Raw genomic sequence first — 19,232 nt, forward strand, 5'->3', positions numbered from 1 at the left:
GTCATGCAATCCGCAGCATGTCTGTGGTAAGCATTTGCAAAGGGGTCAGCAGTGTGGCTTGTGGCTTCCACTGGCCCAGTGTGCTGCATGGATACCATCCCAGTCCCAGCAAGTGAATAAGTCTAACCACATACATATCAATGTAGTCTACTGTACTGGTGGTGGTGGTGTGATATGTATATCCAGGCCGAGTAACGTCTGTCCACATCAGAGTAGTGGATGGTGTCCCACATACAGTACCTTGGGATGGACCCCCAGAGTGAGGTTGTGCATAGCACCTGTCAGTGTGGGCTGACCGATGGGGCATGCTACTACGTAGTGTGGAATGTGGCGGGGTATTGTTGCATTGCAGGTATTGGCTGAGCACACAATATCTGGCCATGTACCTGTGTATCCACCACGACACACACACATGCAACATATGGGAGTAGTAGTATATCACTACACATGCATATCATGTGTAGTATGTGTGCCATACATTGCTGACATGGTCTGCTGATATCCTGTCTGTACCTTGTTCTTCCCCAGGGAGATGGCCTTTGCCGGGTTTCCCTTACAGTTAAAACAAACCCCTCCAAGACATTTCTTCAAACCCCCCCAACATGATGCATTGGGGCAAAAACTATTGTTTGGGGTTTTTTTATGGACTTTTTGCTGACTTTTGGGTTTTTTTAAAAAATGCATCCTGTAGTGTTTTTCCCTTTTCCCAAAAGGGGACTTTTTCCCCCCACCACACACACTGGCATTTGGGTTTAAACCCCTACCTAACTATGTTATGACACGAGAACGCTTAGCAGTATTGCTAGTTTTTTTTCTCCTGCTGTCTTATGGTGCTGACATCTTGTGTTTAGAAGGAAGGGCATCCTGTGGGCAGAACACCAACCGGGCTAAGCTGTCATTCCCGGGCACACCTTGTTGACCCCCCCCCATTTTTAATTGAAATGCCTTATTTTTGTGACTTTTGCCTTTTTATTCCATACATTTGTTTTTTAAAAAATTTTGCTTTTAAATTTTATCTAGGTCCTATTTTTCCTGTAGCATTTATGTGTGCCGGGGAACCCTTTTAAATTTTTGGGTTTCCTAATAAAATCTAAGTTGTGGTCCAATGCTAAATGGCCTTGTAATAGTTACCCTTCCCATGGAGTTCCAATGTTGAGCAGCCCAACATTATATTTTACCTCCCCCACCACTTTTGGTGGTGTGTTAAAAATATCCCCCTTTTAGGGTTTTTTGGGGGCAGGATTAGTCCTGCGGTTGAAAAAAAGGGATACTTCCCTCAAAAACTTTCATCGGTTTAACACCTTTAACTGATAACTGAAACTTTAATTTTGGGGTTTTTTCTTGGTCTATCCTCTTTACATTTTTTGGCGCCTGGTTTGGGGTTGTGTACATCTGACCATGTTGCATTCTGTTCTAGATATGAACCACGCTAAAACACAGGCTTGTCCAACATTGGTGGTAGTGGCCCACAATATAGGTGTGTACATTTTGCAAACACTAGCGATGTGTAATGCTATTTGAGAGTATGTTTGTCCTTCAACACACATTGCACGTGGAGTTTGCCAATGACTGACATATGTCATGGTTAGTATACACTTTAATAACACTCTGTCTACCTGTGACATGACGCACTGGTACCCAGGAGTTAAATCTCACCATCTCCAGCATCCACTCATCGGTTCCCTATTGGGAAGATTGATATGTGACTCTTATTCTGGGTAGCCTGTGCTGGGGTGGTAACTTCTGTGTTACAGGAGTTGCATTAGCATAGCCATTCCTATGTAAGTCAGTGCTGTCAGTTCCAGGTCTCTGCTATGTGCCAACATAAATATTCAGATTTGCACAAGCCTGCAAGGTGCAGCATGTTCATTGATGCCAGCGACACAGGCAACACATGGCATATGTGCAAGCTCATTTTTGATACTCCTGATGAGGTGTAATGTTGGGGACTTTACAGTTGATGGTGGTGTCTGCTGAGGCATTTTTGATCCCACAGGCTATTGTAGTCAGATTGTATCGCTGATGAAGGATGACTGCAGAGCCACAATGACCTCCTCTTATCTAGATATGACAGCCTTTGTGATTAGGGTGGGTATATGGTGTATGTTCCTGCAAACACTACAGCACATGTTTGTCCAATGCAGGATATCTATCACCTTGTGTCCCCAGGTCTCTCATTACATATTTAACTACATAATGGGTTAACACCTATGTGGTAATTGGTGGGCAGCTTACTGTATATCCACTGGGGTTGACTATACACGTTTCTGCACTTAGCTTGCTGACATGGCTATGGCACCAGTTGTCTGTTTCTATGTGGCCCTTGTGGGATGCTTGTGTCAGCTGAGTGGATCATATGTGGTGAGCAGTTTGTAGTCCTCTTGCAGACATGTTCGGACACAGTCCTTCCATGTTTGCCTGTACCTATGTGGACATATATACCAAACAGAGGGAGATCCCATGACAAAGCCTTGTGGGATGCCAGTTATATCTAGTTTGGTAGTCTGACATGACTGCAGCATGTCCTGACCATGTCTGTTCTGTCCTTGGTCTGGTTGGTTTGCAAACCCCTCTACTGACATGTGGGTTATATTTAAGCTGGTGAGCCTATCTATAATAATAATGAACACGTGAGAGGTATTGTATAGAAGCCTTTGCAAGGTCCAGATACACTGTGTGGAGCACATTGCCACCTCATCAATGACCTTAATGGCTGTTTCCAATTGAGTCAAACATGGTTAGGGGCAGGATCTGCACTCCTGGGAAGGCCACAATGGGTTGGGTCCGGTGTCAGTAGGTCCCCAATATCTTTATGTCTGTGGTACATGCTGATCCTTTCCATAGCTGTGCAAACCGGCAGGCTTCTCAGGATTCTGGGGTAGTAGTGTTCAGTATCCATTCAGGTAACACCTTTGTTGAGAAGGACCACTGTTGTTGTACACTGCTCTTTTGGGTACATATTCTGTAGGTAAGGCTGACATTGAGCAGTAGTGTGGTTTTGGCATTCCATTCATCTTGAGTCCATGTTGCACTAAGCCCAGGACAACATCTCATATTCATTGCTGCTGTGTGTTTTGCTTGTAGATGTTGGCTGTTACCTCAGCATCTGCAATAGGGGCCAGCAGTCTGCTGGGATAGATATTCTGCATTCAGGGGGTTGCACTGCACCTGTCAAGGGATGTATGTTGGCAATATGTGTGTGTGTTTCTGTGTGATTCAGGGCATATCTGTGAATTCCCAACATGGTTCCTACCTTCAGTTGTGAAAGCCTTGGGATTATCCTTAGTAGTCCTGTACAATTTGTATCTTCATAGGTTCAGGGTCACATTTAGGCTATCCACCCTGGGCATTTGTTAGCCTCCTAGCCAGAGTGTGTGTGGCTTTGACACCCCTTGCTGTGCATATTATGGCCATTTATAGTTTTGCTTGGCTGTGCCTCTGTCTGGACATGACACAGTGAAGACCCCAGTGTAACTCTACAATCATCCATCCACTTGGCAAGATTCCTGTTAAAGAGTGTCGGTGAGGGGCTCTGCCTAACATGGAATGGGATTCTGGTCCAGGGTGTGGGAGCCTCTGGATTATGTATCTCTCCCCACCAGCACATCCTATTTCATTATTTGTTGAGGTTGACATCTCTCCTCCTCACAGCTCCGATTGATTTGTGTTTCTGGGTGGAGCATGTCCATTACTCCTGTGTTGGGCATGGGCCTCCTACAACAGGCATGCAATGCCTCTGTGTAGGCAGTATGTGACTGATTCAGCTGGGGTGTCTACAGCCAGGCAGCATATGACATATATATTTGTGATCTCTTTATCCTCTTGGTGAGGTACCCTTTGACGTCTTTCTAACTGCTGCAGGTGTCAGGTAAGGTACATCCCATATGAGGCATTGTACTGGATTATGGGTGTGATTGGAGAAAAGTATAGGGGGCACAACGACCTCTGTTGCCGTAGATGTGACCTCACTTTCCTGCTAATACGTGTGTCAAATGTAGACAGTCTTCCTAGCCACATTGGCAATGTGGGTGTCAGCATAACAGGTTACTGTCCAACTTGTGTCCCTAGGTCCCTGGTTACTTTCTATACATACTGGTTTTACTCACCTGTGGTAATTATAGTGGTACCTTTTGTTTGTTATTTGGTGGACATTCATACTGTCCATTGTCTTCAGGACAGCTGGGTGCGGGTTATTGTGTGTGAGAGCGATCTGTAGAATCACTAAGCAGACTCTACAGCCTGCCTACAGTTAGTAAAGCATGTACATGTGAACTCCAGTGCCTTGTGCATTGTCAGTTACCTGGACGTGCGTGGTGTCTGTGCTGACTATGGATACTCACCCCTCCTTTTATATTTCGCTCCAGGTTTTGGGGCCAGCCAGACACATGATACGTGGGTATAACCTGGTAGTGCTGGTGTGCTGTCAGGAGGCTTGGCAGCAGGTTTCTGGTCACTGCACAGACATCGTTATGTTCTCCATTCAGTGGATGCGCCCTGGGAGCATGGCATATTGGGGTGTACACATCTGGCATTGGTCAGCATTTCCCTTTATGTTTCTTCCCAATTTATGTTTTCTAGGTGGTGGGTCAGGTCTTTCAGCCTTGCTTCACAAAAGGCTCACTATGGAGGTGGCAAAGGCCTTATCCAATATTCAGGGACGCCCAGGAGGCAGCAGGCAGCCATCTCAAAGGGACAGCTGCGTGGCTTGTCAAGCATATGACATCCCAAGAGGACAGACATTGCATCCCTTGAATAACACCTTCCAGTAAGTGTGCCACTCTGCTATGACTGATCATTCCATGTTTGTACTGTGGCATTACTCTTGGTAAGTGGTAGGATGCTGCAAACGGTGAGTGTCATACCGCCTGACTACATATATCAGATAGCCTATTTATGTCTCTTTTCATGTAGTCTAGGGCGGTACATCTCAGGTCATTCACACCAGCATGGACTATGACTGCATCATATTTCTACTTGCTTTGGAGTGACTTACATACTTCTGTTATGTGGCATATTGTGGCAGCCTACAGGCAGCTTACTGTACCCCTCTCTCTCTCTCTCTTCCCTTGTTCAGTCTGGTGTGCGGGACAGCAGTGTGTCTGACTATGGAGTCACCTATTACAACTGTATCAGGCATGTTGTTTCTCCTTCTGGCCTATGACTGTTTGGCACACCAGCTTTGTGTGCTATGTGTTGCATGTGCTATGTTTGGAGGCTGTTTGATTGGGTGTCTGCTTTAGAGGCCTCTGTTGGTGTGCTGTGTTTGTAATTTGTGCCTCCGGGAATGTTTGTCTGTGTTTATGTGTTTGGTTTGCAGTTGTGATAGGTCTATGTGGGACTGTGTTTGTGGTGTGTGTGGTTACCTTCTCCTACTGACTTGTTTTGGGAGTACTGAGTTGAGGGAGCTCAGCCTCCTGTTTGGATGGATGGTTGCATCTCTCACATATGTTTGTATTTCTTGGGTGGTGTTGGGGGTTGTCTGTGTACTTGGGGCAGGTGTGACATTGCCTCAGGATTCACAGATTCCACTGTTGTACAAAGGCTGTCCTTAGTGGATTGCATGTGTGGACAGATTTTATTGCCATACTACTGATCAGTGATTACTTCATTGTTCATGTTTGCTCTATCATGTAGTAGCTTCCTCATTCTCTTGCATGTTTGGTTATGGCTGGTGTCCACCATGCCAGATTAAGGCACTGTGTCTTGTTTAATTTAGGACTGCATAATCCAAAGCATTCCTGGCAGTGTTCATGGAATGGCTGTATTACAGGTTCTGAGGTGTGGCCCATATTTTGCACCTGCACGGGACCTTTAATGGATTCCACATCAGTTTGGAGGAGTGCAGATATTGCTTAACAGATGTTTTCCACTGTGGTTTCACTGGCCAGGACTGTGGTCAGGATTTGTATATCCAGTGTGATTACTCTATGGTCTGGTTTTACCAGTGAGCAATACACTTCTCATCTTGACATCCAGTACCCATGTTGCTGATTATCACATCCAGTATGCTTACCCTCTTGTGGGAGTGGTACGTTGTTCCTGGGCCTTTTGGTTTGTGGATTCTATGAACCTTTGTCCGACACTGTTGGAGCTAGTATAATGCTCCCAGTCTATGTCTGGGTATTTGCAGTCACCCAATATAATGTGGGTTGGAGGACTTGATATATTCATGTATTCCAGCATAGGCGGATGCAGTTCATGAATTAGTGTTGGGACAGTAGTCTGTAGCAGGCTATAAACTGGGGGGCAGTTTTAGCCACTGTTACTTGAGCATGGCTAGTCCATGCTGCTTTTTGTTGTGGTACCGACATGGGGGTGTGGTTATCCTTGACAATTTTGCTAGTCACCCTCCTTTTGTAGCTTGTTCCAGATTTGAGGCTGTACCTTGCAACGGTATGAGGTGTAACCTGGTAGTGTTAGGGTGCTGTTGTGAGCCTTGGCTCAGTTTTTCTGTTACAAGCACAGTTATCAACATTCTCCATACTGGGTGAGTTTAGACTGCATGCATCTTGCTGTTTCAACTTATCCCTTATCTTATTCTTATCCCTTCTGGTACCTGGAGATAGGTTTGTGTTTTGAGCCTTACCTATTCAGGGCACTGTGGGTGACAACAGCCTTTGCCAGTATCCATCTGGCCTGCACTGATAGGTGCACGCCAGTCCTAGCAGGTGGTGCATCATGTCATGCTCAGCATGTCATCCCAGACTGGCACACATTGGGTCCTCTTCGAATAACTGCGATACTTCAGTCAATTGTTGCACTTGATCATCTCGTTGTCATGTTGTGGCATGACAAAGTTGCTTGGTGAGGGTAGGATGTTAGTCAGGGTCCTCAGGTGTGCATATAGTACTTGGTGTTACATTACTTAACACATAGCATTCATGCCTCAGGTGGTGCAGCAGGGCTGCCTCTGTCGGATCCATATTACACCTTCCCTGTACATGTTTGAGAGCAGGTTGTGTCACGTTAGGCATCCCTGTTACTATATGAGTGAGTCAGAGAGGGTATCATTCCCAAGGTTCCTACTGAGCCACTGTATGTGCTATATCGTTGCCTCTTTGCCAAGGCCAGGGCATACTGGCGCCTCCTTCTGCCTACTGGGCAGGCTCAGTTGTTCCTCCTCGAGTCACGCTCTGCCTGTGATGGCCTTGGCAATGGTGGGGGGCTGTTTGGGCTGCCCTATGCTGGTCCTGCTGCAGCTGTTTTCACAATATCATATTATGTAGCATAGCACATACCATGACAATTTGGGTACATGTAGTTGGCGTGTACTGCAAGGCTCCACCAGATGTGTCCAGACACCGGAACCGTGACTTGAGTAGCCCAAACACACCCAAACCTGCGGCTCTATCACATTACATGTTTGTGCGTGGTAATTGCCTCATTATATGTTCCTGTTCAGGTGTGTGCGTTTCTGATGGGTGTCATCAGCCACGGCCCAGTGTATAACCTGCATCCCCCACTAGGTGTCCGTGTGGGATGTCCCCATTGGCAAATGTCTGGTACAGCTGCGTCAAATGCCAGATGTGGGAATTGTGATAACTCCCAGGGCAGCCAGCACACACATTCATTATTATGCCCTGGGCATCACACACGACCTGGCAGTTGATGGAGGGAAAGCCCTCTGCGGTTTATGTAGGCCCTACCCTGCTCTCCTGCTGGTGCTTTGATGCGCATGTTAGCGTGCAGTCTATAGCACCCAGTACCTCAGGGTATTCCGCTATTTGCTGGAAGAGACGCATATTGCTGGCCAATACCTCACAGGCATTGGGGAAATATACATGATCACCAACATGTGCTGACATGGCATCCAGGAACTGGTGTAGTACCCTGGAGGCTGATGCCTGTGATATCCCCATCATATCACCAGTTGGTCTCTGGAAGGTACCTGTTGCTAGTATTCTTAGGCCAACACATACCTTGGTTTCCACTGGGATGGGTTCCCCTCTGTTGGTTCTGTGTGTGAGGCGTGGCCTGCACAGCACAACAATCTACTGCAGGAGGTCTCTGTCCACTCTATAGCACTCTACTACCTCCAGCTCATGTAACCCGTGGTAGGTGACCCTGGGCCTGTACACTCTTCTCCGTCTCCTCACTGTGGGTTGTCTGGCACCTTCTGCATTGTCACCACCCTCAGCAAGTCGCCTATGTCTCATTATGACAGCTATGGCAGCCCCTAGCATTTCTGCTCTGAGTTCAGCTTTTTCAGTTTTCACTTCTATTAGCTTACTCCTGTCTTGCAGTGTCTCTTAATGAAAACATCCTGCACTACTGTTTGCAGAGTTTTAAGTGCTGGGCTGGGCTACTATTCTGCCTGTGTAATTGCCTGCTTCTAATTATTTTCACCTGCTAGCTTCAGCAGTTATCCCTGCTAGCTTCCTATTAATTCTGTACTTCCTTTTTCCTCTCTGTTTCCTCAGGGGAGCAACTTGCATACTATCTGACACACTCTCACAGTGGCTTACAGCGCTGCACACGCACGTTAAGGATTAACTTATTCAGGTTTAACGCCGTACGCAGCAGAAAACACTTTACCGTCTGCCAACAGCCTCCTACATCCTCAGACTGCCTTGCGCGCACACCAGCGCAAACAGTGTTAAACATCTCCCAACACGCCCCACATGCTCACACTGCCTTACCGCGCACTGCCTCGCTTCATTGCGCGCGCGCATGCGGCCAGCAAGAAACTTTGGTATTGGTAACAGTGTACACCTTCCATTTCTTGTCTTTCCATGACTTATCTAGTGGCACACCTCTTTCCATGATCTGTACCTGTCATCTGTCATGTTACACTGGCCTCCAATGAACTGCGTTTCTTTCTACCATTCCCCCCAGTGATGTCACCTATCTCCTACTCTATTCCTCCCCCTTTTGTATCTCCTACACTACTCAGACCATGCTCATTTGCTATGTGACTGTGGGATTCAGTATCCTAACCCTCATTTACATAAGATTGCCTATTAATGCTTAGTTACATGTCTTAGACTCCGCTTCCCCCCTTAGCAACCACCACACGGTGGCCATGTTGGTTTTGGTCTGCTGGTCCCTGCATTGTCATTCCATGCATTGCATGAAACCCACATTTGTTGGTTTATAACCTTCTTTTTGGTGGTTTTATAGCGCCAGCCTTTTGTTTGCGCGGGGCTGCGCTTTTAAACATCGCCATTGCCGAAAAAAAACATATTTTTAATATTTTTGCATCGGTTATCTTGCCAATGTACATATTGGCCATTGGCATGCTGCCTGAATCATATGCAACCTTTTTTGGAGCTGACATCGCTCCATTGTGGATTTGCAGGAATGTACTCAGTTGTCAACTGGTACATTTCTGCAGCTAAAACGTCCTACTGCGGACTGGTTTCTGCTTTGGATCGCTAATATACCTAATTTGTATGCCTTTCAAGTGGTGTATTTAGCATGTCCACGCCCAGTCCGTGTAATGACGTTTAGTCTCTGCGGAGTTTAGGGCTGTTCCTGGATCGCGAGGCTTGCATGGAGTGTTGCACGTCTCTTACACTCCGTGCAAGCCTTCGTGAATCCTGCCCATTGTTTATTTGGTTATCACAGACATTTTGTAATGTGCAGTAACCTAATTTGCTTTCTTTTCTGTATAGATTGGAAATGTAATTATGCTGTATATTGTTAAGTATTTACTGTTCCCCTTCATTCTGTTGTACGCCCCTCCTTCACATTTGCTAGTGCACTGTACCTGCATTTTTCTGTTTTGTAAACCTGCTTGTAAACCTCTGCATCTTTATAGTTCAGTATTCATGTTGTATTTCTGAGTGGTAGTGTCTTGAATCATCATCAACAACCCACTTTTTCCATTTTTCTACATGGAATCAGAGAGTCACTTCATATCTTACCACTTCTCTCAATTCAGTATCGCTCGACTACCCTATTTGCAGTCATGTTTGACTGTCAAAGGTTTCTCACTTTATTCATCCATCTCTTGGCTGAGCATCCTCTTTTCTTTGTGCATTCCTCCTGTATCTCTTAGATCTTTTTCAGCAAATGGCCTTCTACTTTCTTTACCATGTGATACAAATGCCATAATCTGTTTTCCTTGACCTCCTCTGTGACTGGGTTAGTTTGATGTCTGCTCTGATGCCATCATTTCTTTGCTGTCCAAAAGCATACATCTGACAACCCATCTCAGTCATGTCATTGCCATCGCTCCAAGCTTCCTCATCTGCTGTACCTTCACTGCTCAGGTTTCTGTGCTTCACAGAACCACTGATTGCATCACTGTTTTCTGATGTCCCACAGTCCTTCTGGCAGCATGAGTGCCTGTGCTATAAGGCATGCAAATTCCACGCTAAATAGATGTCTGGATTGTTGGCCATATGCATCTAATTTTCAAGAGCCCATGTCCAGATGTTCATTCTCTATAAACTGAGATGTATGGTTCTTGGTGGTTCTTATCTAATTTAAAATACACATTCATACATACATATATGCATATATATATATATATATATATATATGTATATAAGGGGCTTAGGTACTTAACCATACTGGGACATAAAATACATGACTTTTTTAATCCTGTTCAGTATTTTGTGTTTGATATTATGTTTGATATTACAGAGAGTGATGCACTATTAAGGTCAGCTGTTTTAAGAAACCTAAGAAATACCCTCAGCTCTATACTTTGCAAACTTTCTATTCAAAAACATCATTTGTAGATTAAGGCTGTTGAAATTCATATAAGGTACTGTATTGATTCAAGAGATAACTTTTCTAGTAGATAAACTTGTGTTCCATTACTTTTTGCTTTTCACTTAATCATAAGAGATTCATCTCTTTGACATGTCTTGTAGCATCCAGCTCCCACCCAGCAGGACTTCATTTTGAAGCAGACTCAATGTTAGTTTATATGAAACAGCTCTCTGATCCATCGAATGAGCTTATTGGAATCTACATTGTTAATATTTAAAGGCTATTATTTTCCTGTATTTTTGCATTGCATTTTACTCACAATTGTAATGTTTATTTCTTATAGTTAATAGTATAATTTCTAGTTTAATAATACCAATGATAATCCATTTCTAATACAGATTCAGTGGACTGTTTTTCTTATTTTATGTATTTGGAATGCTTTTTAGTTTACTGTGTTGTTTTATTGTATTATACATAATGTTATCATGTTGCCTGGTCAGTGCAGTAGTGCAGTGGTTAATGTTGTCACCTCACAGCAAGAGGTTCTCTGATTCAATTCTCGGTTGGGGTGCCTTCTGTGTGGAGTTTGCATGTTCTCCCTGCATTCGTGTGGCTTTCCTCTGGGTTCTCCGATTTCCTCCCCCATTCTAAAGACATGTATCTGGAGCATTTCCTTCCGGGCCTCCTCTGAAAATAGTCTCTGTCCTAGTCGGACTTTCTTGGTCAACAAATGTTAAAATAAATAAATACTGTTTCACTACATATTTTTAGTGCTTTGCTGTATTTGACCATTCAGCCTCCCACATGTCCCTCATTTGATCTTACCTGGTCAAAGGCACATTGCCCACTAAAGTGAGTGGGTACTGAGATGAGCTATCAGTCATGGAAGGTTTGGATTTTCTTTGTTATTCCCGTTCCTTTTTTGTTCCACCACCCTGCACCCAACATGCAATGATATCAATCCAGAACTATATCCATAGATGATCTGCTTGTGTGTTCATTCACTGTTTTTCATGAGGGCTGAAGTGTATGGTGTTCACTGTGGGCTGGCAGCCCACCCTTCCAGTAAACTCCTTTACTCTTCTTTAATATAGATAACATGAGATAAATGCCACTCCTACTCCCCATAACAGCTGCCTGTTCAGAGACATTTTCCACTAATTGGACCTGGGGTACCTCTGCTAAAGTCAGGGTTCTACCTATTTGTATCACTGAACACCACATCTTTGTATAGTCTTATATCTGCTTATGTGATAACATTTGTTCATAGGTTCATAGATTAGATTTGCAGAATGGGCAGACTTCACTTATATCTGCTTATGTGATAACATTTGTTGTTGCCTACATACTTTCTTTTTTATTCTTATGTCTCCCTATGCAATAACATTTTGTTGTTGTTTCTGTCTTTTTTCCATTTACATTATAATTGTATGAATGCTTGCTTTGTATCTTGCCTTTGCAATTATTTGGTATATTATCTTTGTATATAATGAGTCATAGCAAGAAAACATCTGCTTTCTAGTTAACACATATTTTTGGTTATTATTCTCACAGTCCCGGCATGACTCATGCAACAACTACAGGAATAAAAGCAGGATAAACAATAAAGGCTCTAGAACCTAGAGTTCTAGCCTGCCTGCTTATTCTTAATGTAGTGTACACAGTGCTCCATACAGTGGCGCATTTTAGCTACATGAATGTCTAAGGCACTGATAACATCTTTACAATTATGTGTGTATGAATATGTTTGTGTATGGTAATGGTACGGGAACAGATAGTTAACTAAACTCAGATTTGCAGGATGGGCAGACTTCACTAATTTATAAGATCTGAAAGGAAATATCTGAGCATTAGTAACAGATGCCATTTTAACCTGGCTGTGTCACTCTTTGGCTACATCATTCCCCCAATGTACTGGTCGACCATCCTCATCCTGATTGCAGCCTGCTAGGCATGGAAGCAGCTTTTAATACAGTATTGTACTTGTTTTAGTAAAATTATTACATTTTCTTTTAAAATAGATCTAGCTGTTGTTATATTTGAATCTGTAAGAAATAAATACAATTTAAATGGTTAAATAGAGGCTTTTCTAAATATTGTTTATCTTTTTTCAGGTTGCAGTACCCAATCCAACCTATCTCAGCCTTTGTCAGTGTCTGTGCCTCTGGGACAAACAGCTAAGCAGCCATGTACCATGAGCAGTGGTTACATCAGTCACTACAATGTGTACTGGTACCAGCAACAACCTGGGACTGCTCCATGATACCACCTATACTACTACTACTACTCCTCTGATTCTAGCAAACATCAAGGTACTGGGGTCCCAGCTCATTTTTTCTGGATCCTGGGACAGCTCCAGTAATACAGCCCATTTAACAATCTCAGCATTAGTCGCTACCATGTACACTGGTACCAGCAGCATTCTGGGACTGTGCCACAATACCTTCTCTATTACTATTCTGATACTAATAAACACCAAGGTTCATATAAGTATGTTGTATACAGGCACAAAGACTTAGCCAACAGTAGTGTAAATGAGACTGGAACTGATGCATTTTATTCAGCACTCCGGACAGTACCAAGTGTGTTACTTTCTTTGTGGCTTAACATGTTAATGCAATAAGTTATAAAGAACAGCATCACTGCAGGATTTGAATCCACATTAAGGATTATTTTTAATGTAGGGGTCAGAATAAACTGTTGTCACTTCTTTTTTCTGTACTTGAATCTGAATTGTTCTTTGGAGACAAAAGATGAATGTTGCAACACAGCTTTGTCTAACAGATCATAAACAAGTTAACTGTGATCTGTGTCCAATGTGTTAACTGTAGCATGTATTATAGTAAAGTTAAAGCACACTTGTGTGTGCATTACATTACAAATACTTCTTGTGCAAAAGTATGAGACATTCAAATAAGCAACATTATGAGTTGGGGAAATACGAAGAGGTCAGCAACAGATATGTCTGAACATGGCTTCAGTGTCTTAAGATTTTTCATTACTTCAAGTGTATATTGCACTGGTATATGTTACGTAGAATATCATGTCCTTGCAATTCTTCATGGACCCTTTCTCAATGTTTTGTAACATAAAAATCATGTGTGTATTGAATACGTCATCATATAAAGTTTGCATTTTAAATTTTTTTTTTTCTTTGTGTAAGAGTTGTAAGGAGGAATGACAGTAAAGCAATGGCACTTTATGACCTATGTCAAAACCTCAGAAAAAAATTAGGTAAGTGCTTAGACTTTGCCATCACCCAAGCAAATATGCCTGACTTCAGCATGCATCAGTTGCCATTACAGATTTTACAAAAATGACTACAATGTAAACTTTTCCACAGGAATACACATATATATCAAATTATTAATCCAATAAAGAAACGACTCAATGTGCAACAGTTACAGAGTAGTCAGAATTAGGTCTATTTTCAGTCATGTTCAAAACTGTATACCTCAACTTACACTGGCAGACTATTCTTTCTCCTATGGCATTAGCAGTTAATACACTGAAAAAAATAATTTCAAGCCCCTTTTATTTCTTGGGTTTGAGCCCCAGGTGCTATCACTCACAGTTTTCACAATTTATGTGCCACCAAGGCATTATCTACCACTTAAAGTCAATTGACATAAGGACAACACTGAATAACAACAAAAACAACAGCAATGAGGTTAAGATGCCCTGTTTGTTTGTGACAATGTTCTATGTATGATTATCAACCATCACATAGAACATGCCCAGAGATGCCAATATATAATTTATTCTGTAACTGACACATCATCCTTAAACCGCAGCTGATGGAGTCACTGTGGAGCAGTTGTACATATCCTAATAAACACACATGGTAATGTCATATTTCATACATAAAGTGGATATTGAATAAATTATATCCACATTTTACTCAGTTCTATTTATGTGTTTTGTAAAGCACAAATGCAGTTGCCTAGTTTGTCTGTCATTGCACAGAAGCTGGTACATGCATGATCTGATGTTGGTGCCAATTTCCAACCATTTTTCCTGACATCCTTGAGAAGACATGCCAGGAGATTTTGACAGCAGTGCTCGACTGAAGAGCCCAAAGATGGTGTCAAGATGAGTCTAAGATCTTTGCTGGATTCCTTGGAAACAGTTAAAGCTGAAAGCTGTTGTAGGAATACTATACCCGGTCCCAGTACATGGCTGAAGCTAAGAATTGCTTGCCAAGGCTGTCACCACTGCACCATAACAGCTATAAATAAATGCAATCTGAGTGTCATGCTGCTCAACACTAGATGCACTTGCTTGAAACACTCCTCGAAATGGAGAATATTGATATTTGTGCTGTAACAGAGACCTAGTTTAATGCAGCAGAAAGCACACCTGCGCTTCCAGGCTATAACTCATTCAACACCTTTCAGCCCCAGAACACGGCCCAAAGCTCCAAAGGTGGTGGTGTCTCCCATATTCATAAAGGATATGCACACCTCCAGAATAGTAGCCCAGCATAATGCATCTGAGATACTTCAGGTACAACTAACATTGGGTAAGATGGCGATTCAGGTCGTAACCGGTTATAGGTCCCCAACCATGTCCCAACACTCTCACTCCACATTCCTAAACACCCTGGAAACTATTAGGGTCCAACCCAACAGGCTCATACTAGGTGACTTCAACTACCCCTCCATCAACTGGGAAAACTACTCATGTACCAATACACTGGCCCAACGCTTCCTGGAATTCATCAATTCCAATGCCTTGGACCAGCTCATTCTTACCCCCACTAGAGGAAGCAATATCCTTGACCTGGTTATTACTGATGTGGGCAACCGTTGCTCTAAACCAAAATTCCTCCCTGGTTAGATACGATCACATACTAATCACCATGGAAATCCACATCTCACCTGCAAAAGTAACCACCATGAAAAACTTCTCCAAAGCTAACTTTGGGCACCTAAAAACAGAGGTAGCTAACTTCATGGCACTCATGTCAGTGGAAAATAGATGCATGACTGCCAAATGATGCAACAATGCACTGTACGAACATGTACATAAATGCATGGAATTAGCCATACCCAACAGAACCAAGACACTCTCCTCCAAAAAAAGGAAGCCAATCTGGTGGTCCCCTGCCATTAATAAACTCTACAATAGAAGTAAGAAACTGTTGCAGAAAAAGGTGAAGTTCCAACACTGGAAAAACTCTCTTATCAGCCTCAACAAAAAGTTCAGATCCCTCATCAAAACCTCTAAAGCCAGCTATGATGGTAGAATTGCAGCAGACACTAAAAACAACCACAAAGCCTTCTATAGTTATATCAAAAATTTCCATGGCAATACCCTGGTTTGCTCTTAGTTACTGCACAATGGTATCTCCTTTACTGAGCCAACAGATATTGCCAACATACTGGTCGACAGATTCAGTGCCAACATTGCCCCTCTCTCCCCCCTAAAGGACCAATCACAATAATGGAGGAATGCCAGGCACCCAGCATTACTGCAGCACAGGTTAAAGCTGCATTGTTCAAGGCCAAGAATACAGCTTCCATGGGACCCAACAATATCCCTGGATGTGTTCTACATGGACCACAAAGTGAACTGGCACAACATCTGTGTGCCCTGTTCATTCACAGCCTCACCTTAGGCTTTGTCCCTACCGAATGGTGCACTGCTACAGTCATCCCTCTCCATAAAGGGGGAGCGACTACAGACCCTGGGAATTATAACCCCATTAGCCTGATGAGCCTGATATGTAAGGCTAAGGAGCGCATCATCATGGACCTAATTAACAAGGATATAGAGAATCTCCAAACTCTACATCCCACTCAATTTGGTTTTGTGAAAGGTAGATCATGCCTGCTCAACCTGGTTGACTTCTTTGAATCAGTCACCAGAGCTGGGATGAGGGCAAGGCAGTTCATACAGTGGGTCTATATCATATGTCCAAACCCTCAAATGTCTGAACACCGAAACTTTAAACTGGGAAGTTCAAAGTCTGAAAATAATGAAGCCGTGGAACATCAAATTCTTTCCTAGGGAAAGAATTCTGTGAGTTGTTTCCATGGCTTTGTCATTTCCTCCACTGTGGTGCGATCTCAGAGTTGCCATATTTAAGTAGGGGCCCCCCTATATTTAAGTAGAGCCCCCCCACATTGGATGGTGTGGGGGGGTGAAGCCCCCCCACATTAGAAACAGTATGTAGTGTTCATGAGTTTCCGCATTTTGTACCGGAACAGCGATTTTTTTTCCCTGGGAAAAAAAATTGCTGTTCTGAGTGTTCTGAGTTTTCAGTTTTTAAACTTTTGGGTTCGATATTTACATAGTCAAAGTTTTGACTCTTCAACTATGTGATATAGACCCCATACAGCCTACCTCTATCTGACCAAGGCCTTTGATACCATTCCCAACTCAGAAATTTTTAATAAACTCAGCAAACTAGGCATCGACCCCTATATCACTAGGTGGGTTGCAAATTGGCTCACAGATAGAACCCACAGTGTAAAAGTAGTGGACTCCAAGTCAGACTGCCAACCAGTCACAAGTGGAGTCCCACAGGGATCAGTCCTGGGTCCTCTCCTGTTTGGCATCTACTTGTCAGAAGTCCAGGCCAACACGGAGGGACTCTGGCTGACCAAGTTTGCAGACGACTGCAAGCTGGGATCCATTATTAGCACCCCAAGTGATGTAGACATCCTACAGAAAGGCTTCAATGAGACCAATGGCTGGTATCAAAACCATGGCCTTAAGCTTAATGCCAAAAAATGCGTCATCATCCCCTTTGGAAAAAACTCAGTTCCCACTAATTACCACATCGATAGGAGGCCAATGAACACTGAAGGCGTTATAAGAGATCTGGGCACACAGGTAGACAGCGACTTCTCCTTCGACCACCACATTGCCACTGTGGTCAGAAAGTCCTTCTATGTGGCACATCTCATTACCAAGGGTTTTGCATCTTGGAAGAAAGAGTTCATCATCTCCCTCTACTCTTCCCTCATTATGCCAGTCATCGAGTATAATGCCCCATTTGGCATGTACCTCACTAGACACATGCAACAGCTGGAAAGGCCACAAAAGTACCTCACAAAGAGGATCCTAGGCCTTAAACACATGTCCTACATGGACAGACTCAGAAAACTCCAGCTATTATCTGTCTCATATCTTCTACTAAGAAACGATCTCTGCTTGACTTACAAAGCCATGTCTGACCCAGCACTGTTAGAAATGTTACATCTAAAGAAATCCCAGTCCTTCCACACCACATGCTCCAGAGACCTCAACCTCATTACCACAATCAACAGAACATGCTGGAGGGATAGGTTCATAACCCAGAGACTATGGAATAGACTTCCCATACATGTCAAGCAGAGCACTTCACTAGCCCTCTTCAAGAGAAATCTTGATGAGTAAATGGAAAATAGAAAGTTTACCCTGGGGATCACTCCAGTGGCTTTACTTGATAGAGGCACTCTGAACTAACATCGTTCGGCATGATGCCAGGGCAAGTCTATGGGCTAGGCTTGTAAAGGCTCCAGGGCCATTAGCCTAATACACACCTATGAACCTATGAATTACCATCCCGCTCACTATTGAACAATGTCATCACAATTACTATGACTTGAAAAGGTACAGTATGACCTCATTCACTCAAGACAGGAACATTTTAGAACAAATAACCCACATGTGTTGTGTAAGTACAGTGCCTCATTACTAGGCAATGCAGTACCATAGCTTGCCAACACAAAAATATGTTCATTCTTTTTTTTACTTTTTTTCCTGTTCTATATAGTTTATAAAGAGATATAAAAGAATAGTGAGGTGCATCTAGAAAGATTAAAATGCCACAGAGAAGCATGGATTAAGTATGGCTCAGGTATGACTGATAGCCAACTAGTAATAGGTCAGACCTCAACTTCACTTTTTCATTTCTGAGGGCATCAGTCCATTACAGCTTGACCCAGTCACAACTGAGTAGGCATAGGTTATGCATAACAGACATACATGCTTGTTTGAATAGGTCTTGAACATTGACTTTGGCAAATGTTTTGTTCAATATAGCTGTGTGTGTAGGTTCAAATCCAAACAGCAGCAATTAGTATGCACTACCTAAAAGATTATTATTCTACAATCATTAACTTATATTAACATTGCAATAATTTCACATTTACTTTTTATGAGCTGGAATGCATAAATCATATGTGCAATAGTCACACAACAGAATCAGTGCCAGTGGCCACCCCTGTCTCCCAGTGATTCAGAATCAGTGACACTGGGCACTCCTGTCTCCCAGTGATACAGAATCAGTGTCACTGGGAAATTCTGTCTCCCAGTGATACAGAATCAATGCCATTGTGAAATCCTGTCTCCCAATGATACGGAATCAGTGACATCAGGCACTCCTGTCTCACATAATGGAAAATCAGTGACACTGGGTACTCCTCACAACCAGTGATATATAGTCAGTGACACTGGACACTCCTCTCTCCCAGTGATACAGAATCCATGACAATGGGAACTTCTCTCTGTCAGTGATACAGAATCAGTGAAACTGGACACTCCTCTCTCCCAGCGATACAGAATCCATGATAGTGGAT

This window comes from Protopterus annectens, chromosome 4.part0 (assembly GCF_019279795.1).
Source record: "Protopterus annectens isolate FY-2018-M chromosome 4.part0, PAN1.0, whole genome shotgun sequence".
NCBI lineage: Eukaryota > Metazoa > Chordata > Ceratodontiformes > Protopteridae > Protopterus > Protopterus annectens.